The 26,050-nt window shown below is 43.3% G+C and overlaps 1 protein-coding gene and 1 long non-coding RNA gene across 4 annotated transcripts in view; one reads left to right on the top strand and one right to left on the bottom strand.

Annotated features, from left to right (window-relative positions):
- CHST3 (carbohydrate sulfotransferase 3) overlaps positions 1 to 26,050 on the top strand; it is a 41,091-nt gene that overhangs the window by 5,219 nt on the left and 9,822 nt on the right. Inside the window, exon 1 of one of the 3 annotated variants that reach the window (XM_081861882.1) lies at positions 21,257 to 21,379. The exons of the other annotated variants lie outside the window; for them this stretch is intronic. The gene's annotated coding sequence lies outside the window, so the exon portion shown is untranslated. Of the gene's footprint in view, positions 1 to 21,256; positions 21,380 to 26,050 lie in introns of those variants that run through there. 3 annotated transcript variants of the gene reach the window in all.
- Positions 398 to 25,220, bottom strand: LOC309341986. The gene is made up of 2 exons (XR_014156635.1): positions 23,712 to 25,220; positions 398 to 818 (listed from the first exon to the last, which is right to left on the bottom strand). It is a non-coding gene; the product is annotated as an uncharacterized lncRNA (long non-coding RNA).

Raw genomic sequence — 26,050 nt, 5'->3', positions numbered from 1 at the left:
CTTTCAAAAAAATAATAATAACCCATGTTGTTCTCATCTGTTTAACTGCCTGTTTATTGATTTATTCCTTAGCTGGCAGGCTGTGGCCTCAACAACAGGCTACACCAGGCTTTTCTTGACTATGTGGTTTTAATTTGTGATTTATTTATTTTTGAGGGATAGCAGCGGTGTACATAGAAATATTTAAAAGAGCTTCCATGACGCATTGCATAGGTTACTGGATTTTGATGTAAGAGTATCCTACATTGGAAAGATTTGAAGAAAGCCTTGTGTCTGAGCTGCTCCTGCTTACCAGGATTATTGTGAAGACAACAGTGAAAAGCTCTACCATTTAGAAATGATACTAGTAATAACAAGTACCTATTCTCCGGTAAAAAAAGAAAGAAAATAATTTGGATGGCTGCTCCATGTATATATTAATCTGCAAGTGAAATTCAAAGGCGACTTTGTGTTTTTGTTTTTGAAAAGGGACATGATGTTGTCACCTAGACAATTAGCTACTGTCCAGAATGTGCCAGACCCTGGAAAAGGGGACTTGCTCAGAAATATCTTGCAATTACCTCATCCTTCAGGCCAACTTTCTACCTTTAGGTGTGGAAAGTTCTCCTTTCATCCTCCACAAAATCACTCAGTGGTGAAAAAAATGAGCCTGGGCATCATTCTGGATCTGAATGTTCCTGGGAGGCTTCTGCTTCAGGGCTGGCAGAGGCAGGTTCACGTAAATTTCATCCATGGTATTTCTCTTCCAGCTTGGATCTCAGCCACTGTGATTGGAAGCTGTGACTTCTGTTGACACAGTTGATCGCTGCAGCCAAATTCTGGGATGGAGAGACAGACACATGGGTATATTCTTCAGAGAGAGCATGTGAGGACTTCTGTGGATAATTCCTGTTAGTATTCAGAAGCATTATCCACATAAATCTCTCATTCAAACCGGAGAATAGGGTGTTGTGTATATGTAAACTGCAGTGTTTCATCCTACCTTAGAGTCCTGGGGGGGGGGGGGGGCGGCGGGCAGGGAAACGATTGGGTAAGCCCTTGCTCCCTCATGGTATTAGTGCTCAGTGCCTTTCCCACCTACTAATTGGGGAGATTTATGGTTCCCAAAGTGGATGTTGAAAAAACAATTATTTTTCCTGGTAACTTTTACAAACCCGACTTGATGCTTGGACTGGAAATGGAGCAAGGTTTCCTGGAAATGTTCACCCCCAGATGCTGGGATATTCAGCGTTCACCAGGAATATGACAATGGATTGATTTACATGAAGGAATTCTTTCTTAGCACTTCCTTGCCTCCCAAGAGCTGCCTTAGGGCGGTGGTGGGGAAACTGAGCACACTAGCTGCTTTAAGGTGGTAAAACAGAAGCAAACGCAGATTCCAAATTAGCTTGAAGGAACAGGCGTCCCATTCAGTGGCTTCTCTGGGCTCTCGGTTGTAAGGGAGGGTGGGAAAAAAATCAAGTCAAAAGGGGCATGTTTCACTCTCCCCCCCCCCTTTCCCATAACAGTCAAGTAGCAATCTGTGGGCACATATTTTACAGTATAGGGAGAGAAGGAATTTGTTTTATAAAAATAATCTCCAAAAAAAAAAAAAAAAAGGCAACACAGTGTTTGAAACCAGAATATCCCAACCTGGAAAAACAGTTTGTTGAGACGCAGATGTAGGTTTGTGGTTTTGAACATGCCCTAAAGGCACAGCAGGGAAGAGTGTGAACAGAGCAAGCCAACATTGTATTTTGCTGTAGGAGGAAGCAGAGGAGCAGCAGCCAGATGCACCTCTGTTGTCTTTAACGGCAGGAATTCTAAGGCCAAAGCCTCCTGCTCTTGGGCGAACTCACGGCTTAGCAATAAGTTTCCCAGCCATTCCTGGTGGTCTGCAGACCATGGCATGTAAGACATCATGTTTTTCACTTAACACCACCTCCAGCCTGAGGTCTGCTGTGTAATCTCTAAGGGTGCCATTTAGGTATACATAGCATGAGTGATGAGCCCACAGGGAAAATGCACTTAGTTCTCGTTCTCGTTCTCTCTCTCTCTCTCTCTCTCTCTTTTAAACAGATAACCTTCCTCAGAGAATCAAGCTGGAAGCAACCACTTCTTTTTCCAGGAGAAGCCCAATTATGCAGAGCGCTGATTGGCTGGCCTTTGTGATAGGCCCAAAGCCACACTCTCCTGCCTCTTCAGTCTGCTCTGTAACGCTGACCAGTTAGTCCTTGTGGCAAGTCACAGAGTCATTCTCCCCTCCTGCCAAGCTGTATCTCAAGTTCTTTTTTTAAACGTATCTGTGTTTTTTTAAAAAAGGTTCTGAATGAAATTTAATTGTATGAATGTTACAGTGTGTTTTTTTGCGGGGGGGGGGGATGTGGCAGGGGATTGTAAAACCAAAACAAGTGGTGGGAAGGAGAAGAGAAAATCATTGCTAGCTAGGTATTAGTGTGAATAGAGGAGTAAAGCTGGCAAAAAGCAGAGTTTAAAGTTGGGTCAAAATGATTAAGAAAAAACACACTGCACCATTCGCAGTGGGGAAAACCCTCATTGAGCTTGGACTACTCCATGCATGTAGAATTACTCTTGTGAGAGTTTTTGTAGGGGGGAAATGCCTCCCCTCAACATTAGGTACAATGTTTTTTTGTCAGATGAGCCATTCTGAGCAGAGGTGTGTAATGATGTGGTGGTGTTCTCCAGTGGGCTGTGAGAGAAAAATAAGAAAGGAGTCTTCCACCTCCAGTGGGTTTTGACAAGGAAGTTAAAGAGATGGTCTCTGAGGAAAATAAACAAGCACGACCCTGAAGATGACCTTCCTTGAACTTCAGAGAGATAGCGAAAAGAAAATGTCAGAGCAGAGTTATCGATTTTACAGTTGTAGGATATCTGTGTGGCTTTTTCTTCCCAATTCTTTCAATTTCTGAATGTGTAGCACGGGTGAAGAGATTACTGTTTCACCTCTCCCTCTTTCTGATTAGCGGCAGTCCTGGAGTACTACGCTTACAAGGGTTCTTTGTGGGAAAGTGGTGGCACAAGAATAGAATGTGAGGTCACTGCTTTTTCAAGGAAAGGATGTTGCATTATATGTATTGCATTGGGGTAGGATATCAGCCCTACTGAGTGACGCTACCTGCATCCCAGCTGATTTAGGGTAACGTACTCTTGGCTCTAGGCAGCCATTGCACAATCAGGATTCAAATCTACTTGCTGCCTCTTTCTGTCTCCCTACTCATCACTTGTAGATATTATCCCAAGTCCAAGTACACAGATGATTCACCAGGAGTCCACATATGAGTAGCTTTCTTCCCAAGGCGATTTTGTTTTGGTTTTTGTGAAAGGGAACATCTTCTGTTTCCAGACTCATTCTAGTAGAAGTGGGTTGAAGAGGGAGGCATAGAATGTCCACATTATTTATGCATGTGGTTTTTTTTCAAAATTTTATTTGCGAGGATCGTTTTGAGGCAAGCAGTAGTTCGTTTTCATTTTAAGAAGCTTTGGCATTAAGCCTCTCCTTTACTGTCCCTTCAGGGTTATGATGACTTTTCCTTCAGACAGCTGTTGCAGGAAAGAAGAGCTTAATTTAGGCAAGGAAACACTAATCTCTCTCTTCTTTTTTGCTTTTTAATTATATTTTCTTTCTGTGCCTCTGTGTGGTCTAGTTGATCCTTAATGCCACCCTGCCAAGTCCACCAGAGATTTCAGTTGAAATGGGCTTGTAACATTAACAGTAAAATCCTGTGCACATCTACTTAAAAGTCAGTTATGTTGAGTTTGGATTGAGGCCGCAGTCCTATGCGCTCTTCCTTGGAACTGAACCCCATTGAAAACTCTGGAAGTTTCTTCTGAGTGAACGCACATAGGATTGCACTGTCAGCCTGCTTGCATCCTCTTCATTGCTGTACTCCATTGGGCTTGCAGAATGATTACAGATGCACAAAGGAAAAACAAACAAAAGCTGCATTGGCTTCTTGGCAGAGAAAAATGGACAAAAGGGCTTTAAATTGTGTAATTACAGCTTTCTCTAAACATATAAAAAATACGAATAATATACACAAGAATGAAAGCAAGGTTCCAGGCATGAACTGCGTCACTGCTGTGGGCTGAGTTAGATCCTGACTGAAAGATGAGTAGGATGAAAAGGTAATAGACTGGCTTTGGGAAATTGCAGACCTTTCACCAGAGCCAAAACCTAACAGATGCTGCATTCACCCAGGAACAGCAGTAAGAAGAACCTTCTCTCAGTGCCTAGTTAAGGACCCTTGTGGAATTTCCAACCCTCGGACCAGCCATCTCTCTCTGTTTGCATGTTTGAAAAACTGGAAGTGGGAAGTTGAGATAGGCTACATATTTCAAACATACTCATCGCTTGGTGAACATCTTTCTAGTCTTTATGACATCTCGGGTGTCTGCAAGCATGCACATCTCACCACCACTGAACATGAACATCATTAGCATGAACAGTAGGTGGTTCTGTCAGAAAGTTAAGAGAAGAAAGTAACAGACTGTTTTGGGACATGTAGTGCTTTTCGGATGAGAAAGACCACTCTGCCAAATGCCCCATGCCCCTAGGAATAGCAACAGGGAAAGGGCTTTCTAAATGCAGAGTTAAGGGTTTTTGTAATAGCCCCAGAATACCCTTTATCTACACATTTGAAAATTCCTGTATCAGAAAGGCAAGTTAGGCCATGCTGCATATTTCACCACTCCCACCATTGACTGGGCGTCTAATACATTTGCAGTACCTTAGAAAATTCCTACACAGTTCAGTATAAAAGAATAAAAGCCAGAAATATATGTGCAGTGGTATGAGACTATAAAGCAAACAGATTACAACTAAATATCACATAAGCAGAGAATTGCTATGCAGCCAACAGTACATTTTTCCTTTTATGACCGTACGTCTAGTTTGATGTTTTCTCACCAGTTTTCTGATGCAGCCCAATTGTATGCATGTTTGCTTAGGAATAAGTCCCACTAATCACAGTGGGGCTTTCTTCCAGGTAGGTGTGCATATGATTGCAGCCTTAGGCTGGACTCCGCAGCCTACTCTAACCAGATGTGCATAGGGTCCTACTGGTAATGATTCATAAGCGGGTGTTCCTGACATAATGTGTTAGATCTCCCTTTTTGGTCAGTTCACATGAGCATTTTCTGATGCTGCTCTGAACCCCTGATTGCAGCAGTTTGGAGTGCATGTGTTGGAAAATCCAAATTTTGTACCTAGGCAGCCCAGTTCTATGTCAAGAGAAACTGAATCCTGCAATAATACATTAATTTGCTTATTTTGTGCACACATTTGCTTATTTTGCACAATTTTGCTTCCTTTAGTCACAGTCACAGGATGTGATGAAGAACTATTCAGGGCTGAATGCCAATTGGGGGTGGGGGGTCACCCCTCCCCCCTCCCTCTGCCTTTTTGACATCTGCTTCCTCAGTTTCCCCATGCAGAGTGAGTTCTGTCTCCAGGCAAGCAAGCATTCTGAGCATCCTTCAGTTTGGTATCAGCACGGATGGCAAGCCAGAGAACAGTGCCCAGTCTACCATTGGATCTTTGTTGAATTTGGGGATAGGGTGCTGCTGCTAGAGACAGTGCTGTCAACACAACCTGTGGTGGCTTCAAGGGCTGATAACGTGAAATGTCTTATGGCTTCGTGATGACGCCATGCTTTCTGCTTTCATGTTCATTGACTGCCATACAAAAATACTGTTTGTCTAAAGTTGTCGTATAACTTTGCTATATGGATATCCTAAAAAAAAACCCCACAAACATTTTGAAGCAGCGAGCATTTTCATGTGGTGAAACTGCAATAGTTGCTTACTGTATTCCACCATCTGTAATGTGGTTTACTCCCAGGTAGCTGTGCATGGGATCATAGCCCAGCATAACTTCCATTTCATTGCATCCCTAATGTGATAATGGTTTGTAAAGTTAGCCCTCTTGGTTTAAGCAAAAGGAGCATTCTGAGCATTTGAAACCACTTTAGCTGCTGATACACACACTCTCATTGGGTATGTACAGGGTGAGTCCTTTCAAAGAGGCTCCGTGGATACAGAGTACACATGTTCCACTGGGCCTGTTTTAACTCACCCTGTAGTTTGCTGCCTTGGCTGTCATCATGAAAGATACTTCTTTAGGGACGGAGCTGTACTGGTTTGGTTAGCAATGCTTTTGCATGGGTATGCTTTTGTCACCAAAAGAATACTAGGTAAGGTTGGGCAGCAGCTAAGGACATATGAGACCAGGGCCACATATTTGGGCAGGGCAGGACAATGATAATTGAGAACTTGGAAGAGGCTGTCTAGGTTTCTCTTTCTTTCTGCAAAGAGAAGTGTCTGTACTGGAACTCAGCCTGTGCTAGTTTCACACACCACATGCTCCATGCCCAAGGCAACCTTGACAGTCCCCTCAGGCTGGAGCAGCAGTTTCCTTTGTGCCTAGACAGGCAAACCATGCCCTTCATCTTATTCCTTGCCTGTAGCCCCACTGCAGGTAATTGATCATATGCAGCCAACAATGATATAAATAGCCCAGCCTGTCGCTCTATTAATTAGACGTCTACTGTCTTGGTTGTTTTTACTTTTTGTGGCTTTCTCAAAGTTCTTCTAATGAATAGTGAATTATTTAATGTAGGGCTTCCCAACCTTTATATTTATATATATTTATATTTTATATATACCGTATTTTTCGCTCTATAAGACGCACAAGACGCACCTAGTTTTTGGAGGAGGAAAAGAAGGGGGGGGGGAAATTCTGAATCTCAGAAGCCAGAACAGCAAGAGGGATTGCTGCGCAGTGAAAGCAGCAATCCATCTTGCTGTTCTGGCTTCTGGGATAGCTGCGCAGCCTGCATTCGCTTCATAAGACGCACACACGTTTCCCCTTACTTTTTAGGAGGGAAAAAGTGAGTCTTATAGAGCAAAAAATACGGTGTATATATATATATATATATATATATATTTGTGAATGCCACTGTCTCCAAGGACAGCTGCAGTGTCTGGGGAGTGAATAGATCACGTCAGAGGAAATGGGGGGAAATCCTGACCCAGATGCTGATGCTTCCTGGTCTCTCTGTCTGCAGGAAGGGCTGTAGCCTGGAGGCTCACATCATGCTCATTCTATAGGGAGGGAAAAGGTGGTGGGAGCCTTCCCCAGATGCTTATGCTTCCTGGTCTGTCTGCAGCTCAGTGGTGGAACCTTCTGCCTTGCATGCAGAAGGTTCCAGGTTCTGCCTTGCATGCAGAAGGTTCCAGGTTCAATTCCCAGCTAGGGCTGGGTGAGACCCCTCTCTGAAATCCTGAGAGCTACTGCACATCGGTGCAGACAATGCTGAACCAAAAATCTGCTAATGCAGCTTTCTACGTTCCTCTATTTTGTGCCCTCCTTGCCAAAATTATGCCTGTTTTGAAAGGCTGCATCTGGACTGCTATGCGCAGTTACACTTTGCCTCTAGTTCACTGCCTCCCCAGCTGTCTTTGGGCGAGGTTGGGCCGGATTGAATGGCACTGTGCTGTCCTTGCTGCTGCAGCGGCACTCTAGACAACATCACATAAGCTACACCCCCCCCCAGTAGTGCTGTCTGCCATACTGTGAGTGGCTGAGAAAGGACAGCATTCATGTTCAGTATAGAGAAGTGCATTTGATAGGCAGGAGATCATCCCTCTCTATCCAGAGGCTAAGCCAGGTCACCCCCTGTTTAAATGTGGGGCAAATTTGGCTTCTCCCCAAGTGGAAAGTCTCCTCTCCCTGTTTGATACCAGGTCTGATCCTATTACTTGCAGCTAATTAATACACAAGCTGCATGGAGCCTGTCATCGCGGGCAAATTCCAGGGAGCAAGAACAGTTTGTTGGAGCGGAGCAGTCATAGCTGTGTATTATTTTCCACTGTGTTTTCATCTTTCTCTGCTTTCAGACATAAAAAAGAGGTGGATGGTGGAGAAAAGGAGTGTGAATCAATTAAATAATTCTACGACCATGGTTTTTCTCACTTCACAGAGTTATTTTGCTGAACTCTGAGTCATTTTGGGAAAATGTGACTTCATGCTTCCATAGAGTTTCCTTAGTCACCTGTGTAATGAAAGGTACTTCCTTTCTTGTAGGGTGGCCCCTAGATACAGGCACAGATAAATGGGCTAATGTTTGCAGTCATCCTTAGCAGCTGGTTGGCTGACTCATCCTCCCTCTTTTAAACCTTGCTTTATTTTAAAAAAATCAACTCTACACTCTTCATTTTCTTATCCCTCCAGAAGAAAGTATTCCAGGCACATGTATTCCCCACAGAGAAGGCAAGATATGCTAATTTATAATTATCCTCATTAGGTGGGATGGTGAGAGCACACAGCTGCAAGAAAGAGGAAATTAGTCTCAATGGGCTATAATTGTCTTGCAAATGAAAAGTTCTGAGCCCAGAGTACTGGGAAATGGCACCAAGTGTAAGCTTCCAGTCTAGGCACACTCAAGACGAGAGAAGACCATGCTAGGCTACTGGCATTATTCACCACTGGCATTAGTTGTGACAGCTGTGGGTGCCAGGAGCAGGTCAGCAATAACTCACACGGCTTCAGTGAGGTTAACTCATTATTCAGAGAAACAAGACAGCTCCAGAGGCCATGCCTAGAGAGCACAGCAACTCTTGCCAGTAGAACTCACTTCTCTGAGGCAGTTGAGAGGACTGACGTTCCCCACCTTACCACAGCTCCTTAAATCTCCTCCCCAGGGTCCTTCCCAAGCAAGCTGAGGCACTGTCTCTGTGCCTGTCTGTGCTCCACCCTTTTCATACCTCTTCTGGTTCTGGGAAACCAGGGGCAAGGGGAGCTGGTTGCAGCATGAGAGGGCAACCACTTGGCTTCCTCATCTGCCTTACTCAGCTCTGCCTCTTGGTTCCCCTCCTCTCCTGCCTCCGCTTCTGCCGCTGGGCTGCTCTCTGCCACAGAGACTTCCTGCTCACTAAACCCTGTTACCTCTTCAGCTTCTGAAACCTCCTCCCAGTGTGCTCCATCTTCTCTCTCTGGCTCTGAGTCTTCTTCCCTTGGGGGTTTTCCAGCTGGTACCTTCCACCACTCCTCTGCATCTAGCCAGTCCATGCCATCTTGCTCCTCTTTGTATATTTTAAGAGCAGGACTGATAATGCTATGCAAAAACCAAGGCTGCCCCCGCGAAACAGCATCATCTTAAGTTCTCCCCTTGTCCTCTGTGATGGAAAGGAATGGGTAGCTGTGTTATGTTAAGTTATACATCTTCCTGCCCCAGCCCGATGAATTTTGAGTCATGTAAAGAAGTCTCAGTCTGCATTAGTGCATTGGTTACACCGACCAACTTCTTCTTGGGAGAAAATATGCTGCATTTCACTTGCCTTCCAACCAAACATCTCAAATCTCAGTGAACATTAGCTGTGTCAGAAAGCTGAGCGTCAGCTGGGAGCAGCTTATCGGAAGAGGGAAGTGTTAAAAGGTGCACAGAGACCCTCTCTGTTTCAGCTAACAATAGGCCATTTATTACTTTTAATTCTGCCTCCCTTACCCAGACAGCAAGCATGTAAATGAGGAGTTTTGATCCAGCACTAAAGAAGGTAACTGAGATAGAGAGAGAGAGAGCATGTTAGGCATTACATTCTCTAATAAAGATTATTGCAGAGGGAGACTGATAAGAGGAAGCTTTTAAAAATAGATTTAATTTAAGGTAAACTTTCTACTGCTGCACCTAGTTCCTACTTTTTATTTTAAGTTCAAATATAGAAATACGGAAGTTCGGCTGGAAAAAATCTCAGGCACCTGGTCGTCTAGGTGCCTAGAATTTTTATTCAGGCACCTAATTATTTGAAATATCTTTTCCTGGCTCTGTTTACCAGCGGTGAACATCTGCTTCCTTCAAGTGATTGATTCTCTTCAAGGGACTGGATCATGTTATGTTCCTCACGTGATTCTTTTAAAAATAATAATAATAACCACTTCCATTTTTCAGAATGTCAGAATCTCAAATCTGGCAAAACGTGGAGACTTGTAGAAGCATTTAACACAGCAATTATGGCTCCACATGTCCATTTTCTCACCACAGTAGTTTTCATGTCACCCGATTTCACGGTCAGCAGCTACAGCTGCTCTCCAACTACAAGCGTTCTAGGAGCTGTGTAGGAGCTCTACTCATTGAGTAGCTACATCCCTGGATAGACCAGGGTGTACCTAAGTTGCTTTACTGTCTCATTCAACTTCATCTCTTTCAACTGTGATTGGAAACATCCTTGAGCATGAAGTTGTTATGCTTATCCACTTGTTCTATATGCTGCAGGAGCAGAACTTATTCTCTCAAATACCTCACACCTGCTCTTTTTGGACTGAAACATCAGAATTTGTTAGTGTATGACTTCGGTATGAGATTCTATAGTGCATCTTTTCCACTTGTTCCCTCATTAAATTTTCGCAGCTGACTTAGCTGTTGGCTTTATTTTCAGAGTACCTGCACTGTTTTTGATGTGTCAACTTTTCTGGAATAGGTGTTGATAATTATTTAGCGGTGGACAGTAATTATATTGTTTCCACGCACTACTTCCCTGTTCCCAACAGTCTTTGCATGGCAGAGAGAAAGGAATAAATATATTTTTGTCACGATCTATTTATAAACATATATTTATTGGGGCACAGAAGCAAGCACACAGACAAGCAGTGCTAGATTCAAGGCCGTATCAGTGCAATCTTCAGAGTTCTCTCTGCAGGAACTTGTTAGCACCTCTGCTAAACTGTTACTCCCCACCCGGCAACCCCCCAAAACCCTGTTTTTCAGCATTGCACACTCCTTTAACTCAAACCGGGCACATTAGTTCTCATCTACACTGCAGAATCAGATATATGGTTCAAGGAGACTTTGGACAAAGGGTAGGCTAATGGAGTCTTGGTGCCCTGTCAGCTACCAGGCTGTGCCTTTTAAAGGGAGGCCTTGTAGCAAACAGGAGTTTTTTCAACTTTATGTGAAAGAATGTCATGCCTTGCTCCAGCCATACGAAGCATTTTGGTAGATAAATTCTTCATTACTCATGTTGGAATTTGGCCAACACACTGAGGACCCCTTTGCCTTGAGGAAGATATTTCAAATGTCACAAGATTTCAAATGCACATGTGTGTATATGACCTCAGCTTGACATCTAACTGGGGAAAAAACACGGCTGCACTGATACATGATACTTTCTGAAGCATAGTCACATATAAAAATCAACATCTGTAAAAGCTGCATGCAGATACGCCAGAAATGTGAATTGACCATGCGAGGCTTACATAGTTCCATATCACAGTTGCTTTTCTACTACTACTACGTCTTGCATGGGGGTTATATTTCTGGAATGGCACATATAGGCAAAGATACATACCACCCCCCTGGAATTGCCCTGCACAATCATCCTTACCTTCCAGGTAAGGCAGAGAGCTTGCTTACCAGGCTCTGGGATGGTCTCATATGACCTCGTGGGGCTGGCTGAGTTCTCACAAGATATTGTGGGAACTCAGGTGGCCCTGCCAGATCTCGCGAGACCATCCCAAAGCCTGGTAAGTAAGGCAGGGAGTTGAAAAGCTGTTTCCATGCCAGGAAAGCCTGGCGCAAAAGTAGATTCTAAGATCTCCACCTTGCACACAGTTAATTTGTGGGATTTTGACCGACCGGCTTTCAATTGCATAAGGTTGAAATCATGCCAGATAATTGCGTGGAAGATGCAATTATACCATACACTGATGTCAAAGAGAGCATAGCTTGGGAAGAATGGAAAGAAAAGGATTTCGCATCACAATACTGTACTTGATTTTTTTGGAAGACATTTGCTTAGGGTTGCCGCATGTCTTGAATTTCCCAGACGTAGCTGGTATTTGACCCTCATAAACATGACAGCCAATTTCCTAAAAAATAGCTCTAAAACTCTCCTTTTTTTGAGATTTTGCAAAAAAATATATATCTTTGAAATGCTTTCTGGTTTTCAGACAGCCCAGACTACTAAGCTCCCCTGGATTTTATGTGGTTGTGACATATCCAGGTTTAAACACACAATTCTGTTGCTGTCATGTCTAGTTTAACCTTATGGTCTTCTCAGAGGCTTTGGTAAAGTTTCTGCATTCAGAAACCGAGAGTTCAAAAAGAAATGGTACTGAAAGCATGTTTGAAGCTATGTAAAGGGATTTGCATATTTTATTTCACCCCTCCACCCCAGTACCTCAAATATATTGACATGTTCACATCTTGGCAGTTACAGACCCTGGACACGACATGGAAAGCTTTGCTGTCTGGGTGGAAACTGATTAATGGAAGCCGTAAGCTCAGGAAACCGAAAGAGCAGCCGTCACACAATCGCACATTCCATCAGAATAGTTAAGTGAACATCAGCTAGCAGAGACTTTTAAAATGCATAAATGGATGCAGGGCTCTTTTCAATACCCATCGCTGCGAAGATAATCTAAGCAGGGTTTTCGAAACCAAGTACCAGTCTTGCTCTGAGCTCCTGATCATTTATGCTTTTCAATAGGCTGCTTTATGCACCGGGAGGCAGAGAAGTTAACTGAAACTGCTCTGTTGGGAATTGACGCAGTTCTAAGAATCCAAGTGAAGAAATAGCTTCTTGTAGTAGACGCTTCGCTTGTAACACTGTTAAGTGAATGTTTCTTTAAGCAGCGCAAATATTACCCGTATTTGTATATCTACTGTGAGCAAGAGGGACATCCGTTTACTGCATTTAAAAACCCTAAAACCCTGCAAATGGAGTCATTTTCAGATACTGGGTGTGCTCATTCAGTACTGGGGGAGCAGCACTGCAGCAACAGGCTGTGTCCCAAATCTACACGCATTCATTGTAACGTCTGAAAGAGAGAGGGCTGCCTCAGGAATTGGGAAAAGCCTTTACAGGTGATTCAAGGAAGGTGTGTTGCCTGGCGGTGTGTCTGTGAAGTGGGAGAGTAGCATTGTGCCAACAAATAATAATAATAATAATATTAACAACAACAATAACAACTTTATTACAGTCATACCTCGAGTTACAGGTGCTTCAGGTTGCGTTTTTTCGGGTTGCGGACCACCGAAACCTGGAAGTACCAGAACGGGTTACTTCCGGGTTTCAGCAGTCACGCATGCGCAGAAGCGCTAATTCGTGCTTTGCGCATGCACAGATGCGCCAAATCACAACCGTGCGTGCACAGACGCGCCGCTGCGGGTTGCGAACGTGCATCCTGCACGGATCACGTTCACAACCTGAGCATCCACTGTATTTATATCCCGCCCATCTGACTGGGTTTCCCCAGCCACTCTGGGCGGCTCCCAACAGAGGACTAAAAACAGAATAAAACTTCAAACATTAAAAACTTCCCTAAACAAGGCTGCCTTCAAATGTCTTCTAAAAGTCAGATAGTGGTTTATTTCCTTGACATTTGGTGGGAGGGTGTTCCACAGGGCAGGCGCCACTACTGAGAAGTCGCCAGGCCTAGAGACATACAACGGATGTCAGAAGACAGCCTATGCACAGACAACAGTATCAGTCAGGAACAGTTTTCCACTATGATATCACTCTCCCCACAACCGAACCTGTGTAGAGAGCTGGATAGGGTTTGCAAAGGAAAAAAGCCTCCACAGGGGGCCCTGTTACAAATAATGCATATAGATTGGCAGGTGTGGGGAGAGCTTGGCTCTGTGACGCCACCCCTTCCTCCCCTGTGCATTCATTGTCCGGAAAGGGTGAGCCAAATCCTGCAAGGGAGCCAGAGCTTAATGTTCTCTGTTTGTTCTGCTTCCCCCCTGCTCCCTAGCACCTTCTGTTCTCTACTAGAGTGAAAGCTCCAAATGTATGTTTTTGGGTAAAGGGGCACTTCCTAAATCCAGAATGGCATAAAAATAGTAGATCATTAAATATGCGGCAAAGGTATTCAGTTAATAGGAAGGTGGAGGATTCCAGTCTGATGTGATGAACTGAATAGTATGGAAACTTGCTGTTCAGCTTTGAGCAGCCAACGGCACCGAAGGAAGACAGCCAATCCCTATGGGGTCACTTAGTATTTAATAGTCCATACCAAAAACATAAACTCCAAATCTGCTAATAGATCTACGGGGGTTAGCGGTTCGAAGAATATTATCCACAGTATCCCCAAGGTTATGGTGATATTGCATGTTGCTGCTTTCGGAGGTGGCCCATAGATAGAACTACCGTACTTCCATGTTCACATCCTTGGCTTATTGGTGACTTTGAACTATGGGTGAGCTTGACACATTCACACACAATGCGATCCAAATAGTGCTTCAGTTTTGAGGGGAAGGGAGTGGCTTTGGCAAGTCTCTTTTACTCATTAAAGAGCTGTGAGGGGTCTCTGGCATTAGCATCACGAAGTGTGAGTCAAATGAACGGAGTCCCGGTTGGCCATTTCCATATTTATTCCTGTGATTCCTGATTTTCCGGCATCTTCTGGTTCTCCTGGAGCAGATTCCTAGGCTTCCTGCCATTGCGCCGCGGAAACAGTCTGTTTAGGAAGAATCAACTCCTTTACCCAGATGAACACAAGATGCTGAAACCAGCCTTCCTGATTTCCTTCCTTCATCACATGATGTCTTGAAATACTTTCTTTGGCACCTCTTTCATCTGAAAAGCGAAGCAGAGTCCTGGCCTGTTTCAACTAAGTGGTAGATTACTACTTAGCCTAAGGCCAGCACTGTCACTTATTCTTGTGCCCCAGTGTATGAACTGCCCAAAGTGATTCTTGCCATGTTAAAGCTCTAGGATAGGATCTTGTAGCCTAATATAGTGAATGCTTCTGTCCAAGTGATGCATGCTACTAGATTTCAGGTGAAAATAGCTTCTGCCCCAAGGGATGAGGCCCATGCAATCATAGAGGGCAAAAGTCAGAGCAGTTCCTCGACCCACCTGGGCTTAGTACTGTCACCCTCCTTTTATACAGCCCAGTGTTTGAGTGGAAATCTTATTTTAAAGGACATTAATCACTAATTTAGCTGTAGTCAACGGGAAGCTGAAAAAAGGCTCAACCTTCAAACAGGAATTGTTTAAATAAAAGATACAAGGAGCCTGCTAAAAAGTGGTCCAATAAGACCAGCTGATGTTATTAATACATTTTATTTGGGGGAAAATAATCAAAAATCAGGTCAGAGTGGTGGGGAACAGGCTGTCAGTGCAGAAAACACTGGACTTCAGTGACATTATCTGGATTCTCCATAAAAAGTGAGCAGAGGATGGCAATTCCAGAGACAATCACTACTGTCTCTTGAGCCGTTAATGTTACCAACAACTTCATCCCTGATCTTTCATTGTTTTAGATCAAGGTATGGTTCACACATGCATGTTCATCAATAAAAATCATACACATAGGTAAACATTTTATCAAGATTAAAATATGTTTATACAGTGGTACCTCGTTTTATGAACTTAATTCGTTCCGGAGGTCTGTTCGTAACCTGAGGTACCACTTTAGCCAATGGGGCCTCCTGCTGCACGATTTCCGTTCTCATCCTGGGGCAAAGTTCTCAACCTGAGGTACCACTGTATTGCACAAAACATTAACATGTAGCTTTGCTTTTAACAAATGCATTGTACTGTATTTACTCAAATCTAATGCACACCTTTTTGGGCCAAATTACATTGCGAAAATTAAGGTTTACATTCGTCAGCAAATACCTTTTTTGGTTCCAAGGTTCTGAAAATTGAGGTGCACATTAGATTTGATGACACATTAGACGAGTAAATACGGTATTTCTCAATGTTCATCATAATATAGTTGTACCTCTGAAGTCTAACAGAATTTGTTCTGAAGTCCGTTCAACTTCTGAAACATTCGACTTCCAAAGTTCAGCTTCTGATTGGCAACCCTGCAGCCAATCAGAAGCCACGGAAGCCCTGTCAGATGTTCAGCTTCCAAAAGAACGTTCGAAAACTGGAACACTCACTTCCGGTTTTCGATTGTTCGGGAGCCAGAACATTCGACTCCCAAGGCGTTTGGGAGCCGAGGTACAACTGTACAAACATTTCCTCTGTCCCTTTGAAATCAAACTTCTGTAATATATGCAAAATCGTTTCCCCAACTCCTTTATGCTTCAAATGGTCTATTTCCTAAGTTAGATGGGTTCCAGGCAAAATTCCTTCGGTCTCTACTTCAGGTTACAAATTGTGTTCCTAATTCAATTCTATTTCTGCAAACAAGTTGAATGTCGGCTTTACACCAAAGCGTGATGGGCTGCCTTGAAATATTGGCTAAAGATTTGGCCTGGGGAAGGGATTACTTGTACATTTAACCAACAAGGAGTCTATCAGCTCCTGGTCAAAAACTATGGCCCAAAAAGCCTCCTTGATTGGACTTTCACCATCCTTTTTATATCATCTGGGTTATGATACTGCCCTTAAATCCCTGAGGCAGAGGTTATAGGACATTTCATACAGCGACCTTCGATCTCGATCTTATGTAACTTGTGGACCGTTTGCATCTGGAATTCAATATGGACATGATTTTCAGTTACCTTCATATCTTATGAATCTTTCAGTACCTAACTATCGTTGACTGTTTACCAAAGCCAGATTAAATGTATTTTCATCTGAAGTACTAAATGGCAGACTGGCCAGCATACCCTATTAGTATAGGCTCTGTTTACGTTCTCAGGCTGTGGACTGTATGAAGCATATCTTACTACACCGTTGCCAGTATAAACAAGCCGGGGATAAATTAATCAAACCCTTATTGGTAAACTTACTGGCGAAATCTGAAACCTTCTATCTCAAGTATCTTCTTGAAGATAAGTCAAAGGATAATACCCTGGCCGTGTCTAAGTTTGTCTCAGAGGTAATAAGATCTAGAAACCAACATGCTCCAGATAAAACTTAGTGACTGCCTTATAATCTTTAACCTGTATTTCTGCTGTATCTTGCTTTGAAACTGTTTCTTGTGGGTCTTTGGACCTTAATAAAGAATGTGTGTGTGTGTGATATATTGGATTGCGGTAGAGATGGAATTTTTTGAAAATTCAAGAAATTCACATGGATTTCTTTAATTCCTGTTTCGACCCTTCGCCTAGACAAGAAATAAGGATTTCCCTAAATTTTGCTAAAGACGTGAACAATTTTTGTATATTATATGCATACACAGTTTCATTCCAAGTTTCCTAAATTATCCAGAACATACTTACAGCTGTGTTTATAACTATAAAATAGATATACAGTACAGTAGTACCTTGCAAGACGAATGCCTCGCAAGACGAAAAACGCACAAGACGAAAGAGTTTTCCGTTTTTTGAGTTGTTCCGCAAGACGAATTTCCCTATGGGTTTGCTTTGCAAGACGAAACGTCTTGCGAGTTCTTGCGAGTTTGTTTCCTTTTTCTTAAAGCCACTAAGCCATTAATAGCCGCTAAGCCGTTAATAGCCGCTAAGCCGCTAATAGCCGTGCTTCACAAGACGAAAAAACCGCAAGATGAAGAGACTCGCGGAACGGATTAATTTCGTCTTGCGAGGCACCACTGTATAGGAATATTCTTATGAAATTGTGTTAACAGAAATATAGTACAACATGGCTCTTTTATACATATAGCTGCATATATTTGTACATATAATCCCCTCCACCCTTCCCACAAAAAAACCCCTAGCAGTGTCTGAGCAGCTTGGACATATGGGTGCTTGTTAACCAAAGGAAATCTCATGTTAGCAAAACTCAATCTTAAGTGAGGTGTAAACAGCACCTCTTTCTTCAGTAGCCAGTTTAAGCATGCTTTTTTAACAAAACAAAACCAAACCATGTATTTTGGGCCTAAATGGGGGAAGATGACTTCAGGGAAAACAAGTGTGTGGGTTTTTTGGTTTTATTTTGGCAAATTGGGTATTTGATTATATGTTTGTATAACAAATAGCAGGTAGTTTGCCATACGCAGCAGCCTCTCCACCTCCCTTGTTCCCCTGCCAAGGAGAGTTACAAGGGTAGAAAACCCTTGAATTTAAGTTTTGTTCACTGTAGTGTAAACGTTATTTCCTCTTTGTGACATTTAGTAGTGGGTGGCCCGTTAAATTCATTCGAGAAGAGAAGATCTACTGACTTCAGTAAAGGAAGAGGGTAGCACGAGCCTTCTAAAAACAGCAAATTCCCATTTTATGCATGTCTTGAAAAGAGTGTGCTGTTAAGAATACGGAATCTCTACTGCCCTGAAAAATGGTAATAGCCACAATAGTCCATGGCAGCTGTTGCCATCAGAAAGAAAGACTTTAAGGCAGACAGTAGTTTTATGAGAGCTGAAAGTGGTTTGAGAGATGTTTTGTTTCTCATGGAAATGAGTACAGTAGTACCTCAGGTTACATATGCTTCAGGTTACATACGCTTCAGGTTAAAGACTCCACTAACCCAGAAATAGTGCTTCAGGTTAAGAACTTTGCTTCAGGATGAGAACAAAAATCGGGCTCCGGCAGCGTGGCGGCAGCGGGAGGCCCCATTCGCTAAAGTGGTGCTTCAGGTTAAGAACAGTTTCAGGTTAAGTACGGACCTCCGGAACGAATTAAATACTTAACCTGAGGTACCACTGTACAAACATATTTCTTGCCTCTGGTCAAATAGGTGGGGCAGGTTTTTGAGGCAGTGCTTGAACCTCTGAAATCTTGAAGCAAATAAGTAGGACCATACTGTTACCAACAAGAAAGATGACAAAATCAAAAACAAGTAACCTTTAACTCCTCCTGCGCAGCAAAAGATAAGCCAGCATCCGCTTCTCCAGCCTGTTCCCTGCTTGGTCCTGTTGTCAACGCTCCCTTCCCCTGTTTGCTATGTTAGCACACCTGGATTCGTGATCAGGTTGGGGAGGGTGTGGACCCCAGGACCAGGAAGAGAGCAAGCAAGAGAAGCTGATGGTTCCTTAGAAGGTATTTGTAGTTTAGCTTTGTCAACAGTAGCAGCTATGCCTCATTCAGACTTTCTTCAGCCCTTTCTCCTCCTTTCAAAAAAGAAAAGGAGCAGCAGCAGTGTCCTCAAACTGAAAGGCCTTCTGTCACCGCAGGCGCCCAAGCAACGTGACCACCTGTTCTGAGCATCGCCACTAGCGCTGCTGTAATAGTTGCATGGCATAGCCTTTGCTGAAGCCGTGCCACGTAAATCTGCTGCACTCCGAACAACTCTGAAACAGAATATGCCAAATGACTCCATGACTCTGTAGGCCGGTACTGTTATTCCTCTTCTCCCAAATTACTATTTGTGCAGTACAACTGCCACCTCTGTTTAACGAAATGTTAGAGGGCCATTTAAAAACTAGCAAGCCCACTAACGTAAGTTTGCCAGTGTTTCGTGCAAACAGCTCCCCTTGTGCCATTCAAGTAGTACATTCCCCTATGTGAGGACTATGCCATATCAAAAGAGAGGCAAGAAGTGATGGTAGGAAGAGATCGTAAGAGGTGATCACGGCATCTTTTATTCTGAGGTGGAAACCCATGACTAAGTGCAATGAAGTAATTCATTCTCTATTTCTAATCATGCTGCCATCATAAAACCCCCATCAGTTCAAGCACACAGGCAGTAGAGGAAGTCAAGCACAGCCCAAATGCTTGTCTTTGTTTCCCAGCAACTGTGTCACATGATGGAGTGGCTGATATGTGAAACAACAACAAAACCCTTGTTTTTAGAGGATGCTCCACAAGTTACAGGAGGCAGGCACCATCCTTTAAGAAGCATGTCTTCCTGTGTGTGTCCTGAAGAGGTGCTTTCCTTCCATGAGTTTTCAAAATGCTTATTAATTCACCATGTATTGATTTTTTAAAAAATGTGCTGTCTGATTAACATGGGGAAAATAGAGATGTTGCACAGGTCCATGACTCTCATTTGTTTCACCCAGCAACCCTGTAAGCTAAGTTAAAGGAAAAAAAGTTGCAAAAGGGGAAAGTACACATGGTTCAGGTCCCATAGGGTATCCACTAATTAAAAAAAAAATCAAAATATTTTTGATTAATGAAATATGGCAACCCTAATTGACCTGATTCAGAAATGAAGAACCTGCAGCTCTCCAGATGTTGCTGGACTGCAGCTCCTATTGTCCCTGCCAATTGGGCATGCTCTCAGGAGCTGGTGGGAATTGGAATCCAACATCTGCAGGGCTACAGGTTCCCAGCCCTCGCCAAATTGGAGCTAGTCCGATTAAATATATATTTGTGTCCATCTTCCTTGTCCTACAACATCTTCTTACTCTGTATTATTTGTTTGCATCAATGGGCTGTTTCCTCTTCCAAGAAAGAATGTAGGAAGCTTAAGTACAATACTAAAATATGCTTTGTTTTGTTTGGACTTTCAGTCTGAGGTTAAGAATCTTGTCTGATGCAACGTCTGGCAGGATTCCTCTGGCTCATGTTCCCATGATGTAAAGAGTAAGAATCAGACAGTAAAGAAGCAATAATCCATAATTGGCTGTACCACTTCAGAGCAATCATTTGAGCGTATGCCGATGATGAAATTATGTTCTGAATGTAATACACCTATTGGCTTTTATTGGTGCAGTGAGGGGGGATTCCTAAAGCAGATTTTAAAGATGGAATTTAGAAATGTGGTTGAGCAGAAGTAAAGTTACTGAAGAACAACTTCCCCAACGATGCTTCTTCACAACGAAAGTGCTTTCCATTCTCCACAACAGAAGCCTTTGAGCTCTTGAGTAGTTTTGCTCCTTTAACTGTATTTGGAAATGCCACCGCCATCTGGCATAGGACAACTGCAGATGTCAAGTGAGCAGAGGTTTGAGTGTTTTTGCATCTTGTGTAAAGCATGCAGACTTCTTCCCCTGAAAGTGCACCTCCAGGCTTTGAATAAGACATAGCAAGAGGGAGTATGAATCACACATATTCTCCCACTTCGTTTCATGTAACCAGGTGGGCTGAGTGAGCGCACCCAATAATGGTCAAGCCAGATGATTTAAAAACTTGTCCAGCCTTGTTGCACTATTTATGTTTAGCTTTAAAAGTTCACAAGCAACAGTTCAGGATTCTGATGCCAGGACACAGTTTTAGAATTCTGAAATGAGATTAGAAAAAGAGTGCAGCCTGTGTATTACAGGGGAAGGTAGCTGACTGGGTACTTTTTTTTTTTTTGGTATTGTTTTGTTATGAAATAAAGATGGTTTTTGGAGGGGAGTGGGGAGTCCCTGGGATATTGTTTGAGGTGACCTTACTGTTAGGTAGTGGGTGAACATATCAGACGACACAGCAATTCTTCAACAGCTCTAGTTTATTCACATGCCAGAACAGAACTGAACTGAAGGGTTCAGCCAGCCTGCTTATATGGAGCTCCACCACAACACAACTGTAACAACTTTCTGTAACTATCCAATCACTGAACGTCACCTTCGATCCCTTATTTGCATATGTGGACCTGAGTGAAAACTATCTACAGTATCCCCCTGCTGGCCCAGGGTGAGAACATCAGTACATAACAGGTAGGATGAGGTTCAAAGAGAGCAAGTCGTTCATTTTAGTGCCATAGAGGTGCCATTTGGATTTCCATGCACAAGAATTCCTTGGGCTGTATCATCTGGACCAGGGGTTTTCAAACTCATTACCCCCATGGCCCATTGGAGACTGGGGGCAGAGCTTGGCATAATCAGCTGGCAATTACTGATATCAGTTTTTATCTAACCTTCCTTGGAAATTGCCAGATTCTTTGCCACATCACTTTCCTAGCTTTTCTCAAGCTATAATTACAAACATTAGCTCCGGAGGTTTTGTGACTGCTGCCCCACCCCCATTTTAGGCAGAATTTGCTGGCCCAGAGGGTTGAGCCTCAACATACAGAAGGCTTGTTCTTTTATATTTTCTCCTTCCCACCCTGGTGTGCATCCCAAAGTATTTTTATCCGTTTCCTGTAATTTCTTCTCCCATTTGCCTTTCACACTCAATTTGTGCCTTTCTCGCTCTCTCTTTCTCCCCCACCCCTGTCCTGAACCCCCACTAATTTCTTTCCTCCTTGGCCCTTTTGCATCTGTTTCTTCTTCCTTTAACAGCTTACCTCTCTTATCCCCCTCCTCTTTCTTCCCACTTTGCTTGCTTGTTTCTAATAAATATCAAAATTTTACCTGTTGATATTATTTTAGCTTCTTATTCCATTTCTAATTTCCTTCACGCCTTCTTGGGCCCTTTCCCCTCAGAGGAAGCTTCCTCCCTCCTCATCCCCAAAGCCCTTCTGTCTCCTGGCCATCTTTACTCAACATGCAAGAAGTTGCTGGCTCAGCTGAAAGGCTTATGGCGACGGCAGGCAAGGGGTTAAGCAAGTGAAGAGGGAAAGAGCAGGCTGTTGCACTAAGGCTTGCCTGAAAGTGGGCCCACTGGTGAGTCCTGTCCCACTGTTTGACAGACATTGTTCTAGAGGAGGGTTTCCCAAACCTGGGTCTCCAACTGTTTTTGGACTACAATTCCCATCTTCCCTGGACACTACTCCTGCTAACTAGGGATGATGGGAGTTGTAGTCCAAAAAACAGCTGGAGACCCTGAAGGGATACAGTTAGGGTTACCCCAGAAAGCCCTAAAAAAACCTGTTTGTGAATTCCCCCCCCCCCCCAGCCAGGCCTCGGCGTACGCATTTTAAAAAAACTGCATTTCCTCTAAGACAAAAAGCACGAGCCAAGCAGTCCTCTGTAACAAAAATGCTGTAACAAACCCATAGCTGAGAACAGTAAAGCTTTTCGCTTCCCAGATCCCAGATAACCTTGTCCTGGTACACTGATTTGCAACATACTTCCGGGAACAGAGCCAGAGAACGAAAAGCAACATTTCTATGTAAGAATCTGTGAAGGGGGAGAGGAAAAAAGAGGTTTGAAAAAAGGATAAAACCTGCTTGTAAAATGTTTTCGGTGCAGCCTGACTTTTGTGAACTGAATCACACAGGTGCCTTCTGCCCCCCCCCCCCGGATGGCAGAATAAAACGCTCTTTCTCTGGATTAACCCCTTGGTGTTGTTTGACTCCTTTTGTCTCTGCTCGGGTGCAACAATTATTCCTACCCATGGATTAAAAAGGCTACAACCCCAGTTTGGGAAACCTTGTTTGAGAGGGTGGATTTTGCACAGCCCAGAAATCAAATAATTAAAGTACCAGCATGGTGCAAATAGAACCAATCTTTTTAATAATCTAAAAATAAGTAAATCTGTCATCAGCATTTTGCTTTTCTTTGAGCTATATACTATTTAAATATTACACTCGAATGGCCTGCAACACAATGAAAAGGCTGCTCCTGGTTGCCTGCCCCATGATGTTTCCCACCCTGCTGAGATGAAAGCGATTCTGAAGAGCATCCTTAAGCAAAGTCTCAAATGAAAACTGCAGACCATATTGCTTTGTGAGCCACCGTAGGCTTTTAACAGTCCTTAGAAAAGCTCATAAACAGAAATATGACTTTTAAGAGGAAGCCTGTGGTGAGACAGAGGTCAACGAGCCTGCTTACTATAAAAGTCTGGCTCAGAGCAACAGTTCTGAACTGAAAGGGCACATTCAGATGGTGCAGTAAGGACGGCTTCAAACGATCCGGATTTCTTAAAGCTTTGTGATGAGCAAACTCTTCATCCGGCTCCCAGTGCAAGCACCAAGCTAAAGTTGCTTTTTGGAGGTAGCTAGCACAAGAAAAAGTTAGTGATCTGTAACAGACCTAGGTTTGGAATTCATCCTCAATTAGAAGTATTCTGGCAAGACTATAGATATATTTTTTTTTGCTGGTTTGTTTTGACTTTATTCTTTAACCCTTCTCTACAGGCTCCAAGTTAAATTAATATTCGGCTTACCATGAGCTGCCAGCTGCCTCACCTGGATTTTGCCCTCATTTCAGCCTCATGACTCTGGTTCTTGACTGTCCATATGGAAGACAATTGTTTTCCATGTTAATTTACCCATGGGCGTCTCGTTCATTATTCCTTATTGTATCGTATCCTCATCCAGCCCATACTGACACTCAACTTCATACTTCACATAGCAGCATTGTTGTTTTTCAGCTACATTTGTGTTACCCACAGCAAATGCATAAAATGTGAGTGGTGGTCTTAAACACATAGCAGGGAGTCTGAGTGTCCAGTGCATGTTCACATGCACCTGCCTGTTGCATTTTATGATGCTGTTTTAGAGAATATTGATGTGACAGCAGAGAAGCAGTGACAAACGTGACCGCTGTGTGAAGCAGCTGTGAGGACATGCATAGACTTTATACTGGGTATTCTGAAAGACAGGCAACTCCCATTTTGTACATGTGACCTGCACTGTTTTCAGATCCGGCCACTTTTAGTTAACCACCATAAAGGTGCTGTTCTTTGGGGACTGGATAGTCTGGCTGCTGGTAAATTATGCCTTTATGGTGGATGGGGTTATGTATATCTGTAGTATTTCTATGTTTTCGTTAATTCTGCATTGATTTTTATTGACTTCCTTTAATTTTGATTCTGTTAGGCTGCCTTGGGTCTCTTTTTATGGGAGAAAGGCAGGGTAGAAGTCTTCTCATAAATAAATTAAATACATTTCCTTACACTGGCTGGGGTTTGTTGGCGACAGAAATCTGCTCACCAGTTGTCCCTCGGAAGCCAGAATTAACAGCACGTTTATTGTTGTCTCTGGGTATTTTGATACCGGTCTTAAAAAACACTGAGGCTGCAAAACCACAGTGATTGCAGTTCCATAGAAAGGTGGTATACAAATTTTAAAAAATGGAATGGGACTAGAACCCTGTACTTGTTTACCTGGGAGTTGGTCCCACTGAGCTCAGTCAAAATTGCTTCTGAATAGAAAGGTGTGGACAACTGCATTGTTAGAAGGAGAACATTGGGTAGGTGGGTGGGTGCATATTTAGAACTAGAAAATTTTATCCACATTTTTCCAGGGTAAGAAGCAGACAGCTGGGAGTTAAAAGCAACACAGAGCACACAGTTCTGAGTCTTAAATGAGAAACATAAGCCTGCAGACTCGGTTACTTGGCAAATTACTATTTTTATGGCAATAACATATCTGAGCCAATAGTGCAGGTTGGAAGCGCAACACTCAGCCCTGTGTTTTACAAGAGAAGCTGAGAACACACTCAGCAGTCTTCTCTCCTGATTTCTCAATCTTAATTTTGTGAAAAGAGACATCTGGGTCCTATGCGTATTTACTCGAAAGTAAGCCTCGTGGGATCAAATAATTGCAGCCTGTGTGTCTGTATGACACAAGTAATATCTCCCTCCCAAACTGTGAATTGGCAGAATAACTGAAAGTTGTGAGAAGGCCTCTAATCTCGAGTTCTATCTTCCTTTATTTGCCAAAAAAAGAGGACATGCTGTAAACTCTGGCTGGGGGACACACGTTTTGTTACTGTTTTCTGTGTTCAAATAACAGAAAGAAATGGCGTCTCCACAAAGCAACGCCTGGCAGTTAGCTGAGTGCTCAAGAGTAACTGTTTACCCTTTGGAGACTGAAGTGGCTGCTTGTTTCTCACTGTTTCATGGCAGCCATGACTGAATCCACACCTGTGACAGTCGTTTTCGGGCCTAGGGCTGGCGGACCTCGCAGTCAAACTACGTATTCTTCTGTTAAGCACACTGTTTATAAATGGAGTTAGAACTCGCCAGCAGCAGCAGCAGCCATGGTGGGCAGAGGGCAGTCTGGATTGGGATTGTGTTGTCACGTAGGATGGGGAGAGGAGTAACCACTTTCTGCTTTACAGTTTTCCGATGGAAAATGCCCCTTGCAGCTGCTATTTGCACTTGAGCAAATACCACCTGAGGGTGGGGAGATTTGAGGGAGGCGTGCTCTCTTCCCCTGCCCCAGTGCTGTGATCCTTATCTGTATCAGCGCAGGGACACACACACACACACACAGAGAGAGAGAGAGAGAGAGAGAGAGAGATACAGGCTTTCTGCTGAGAAAGAGAAGTGGAAAATCTTAAGTGCACTTTCAAATAATGTACTTAATGTAATGTTTAGTTTAGCTCTGAGATGGAGTTTGGGGGTAGGGGTTAGGCTTGGGGTTTCAAGTGCAGGAAGCAGATGATAGTTACAATCAAGGTCAAAAAGGGAGGCTGTTGGTCATTGTACCAGGCCTGGCGAATCCAAAGACTTAATGTTATTTGCAGGGCTTGAACAATACATGCCGCTATTTCCTA

The sequence above is a fragment of the Podarcis erhardii genome, assembly GCF_964252035.2.
Source record: "Podarcis erhardii genome assembly, chromosome: 5".
Taxonomy (NCBI): Eukaryota; Metazoa; Chordata; class Lepidosauria; order Squamata; family Lacertidae; genus Podarcis; species Podarcis erhardii.
Note: the sequence above shows the minus strand (reverse complement) of the source record. Positions and strands in the feature narration are given on the sequence as shown.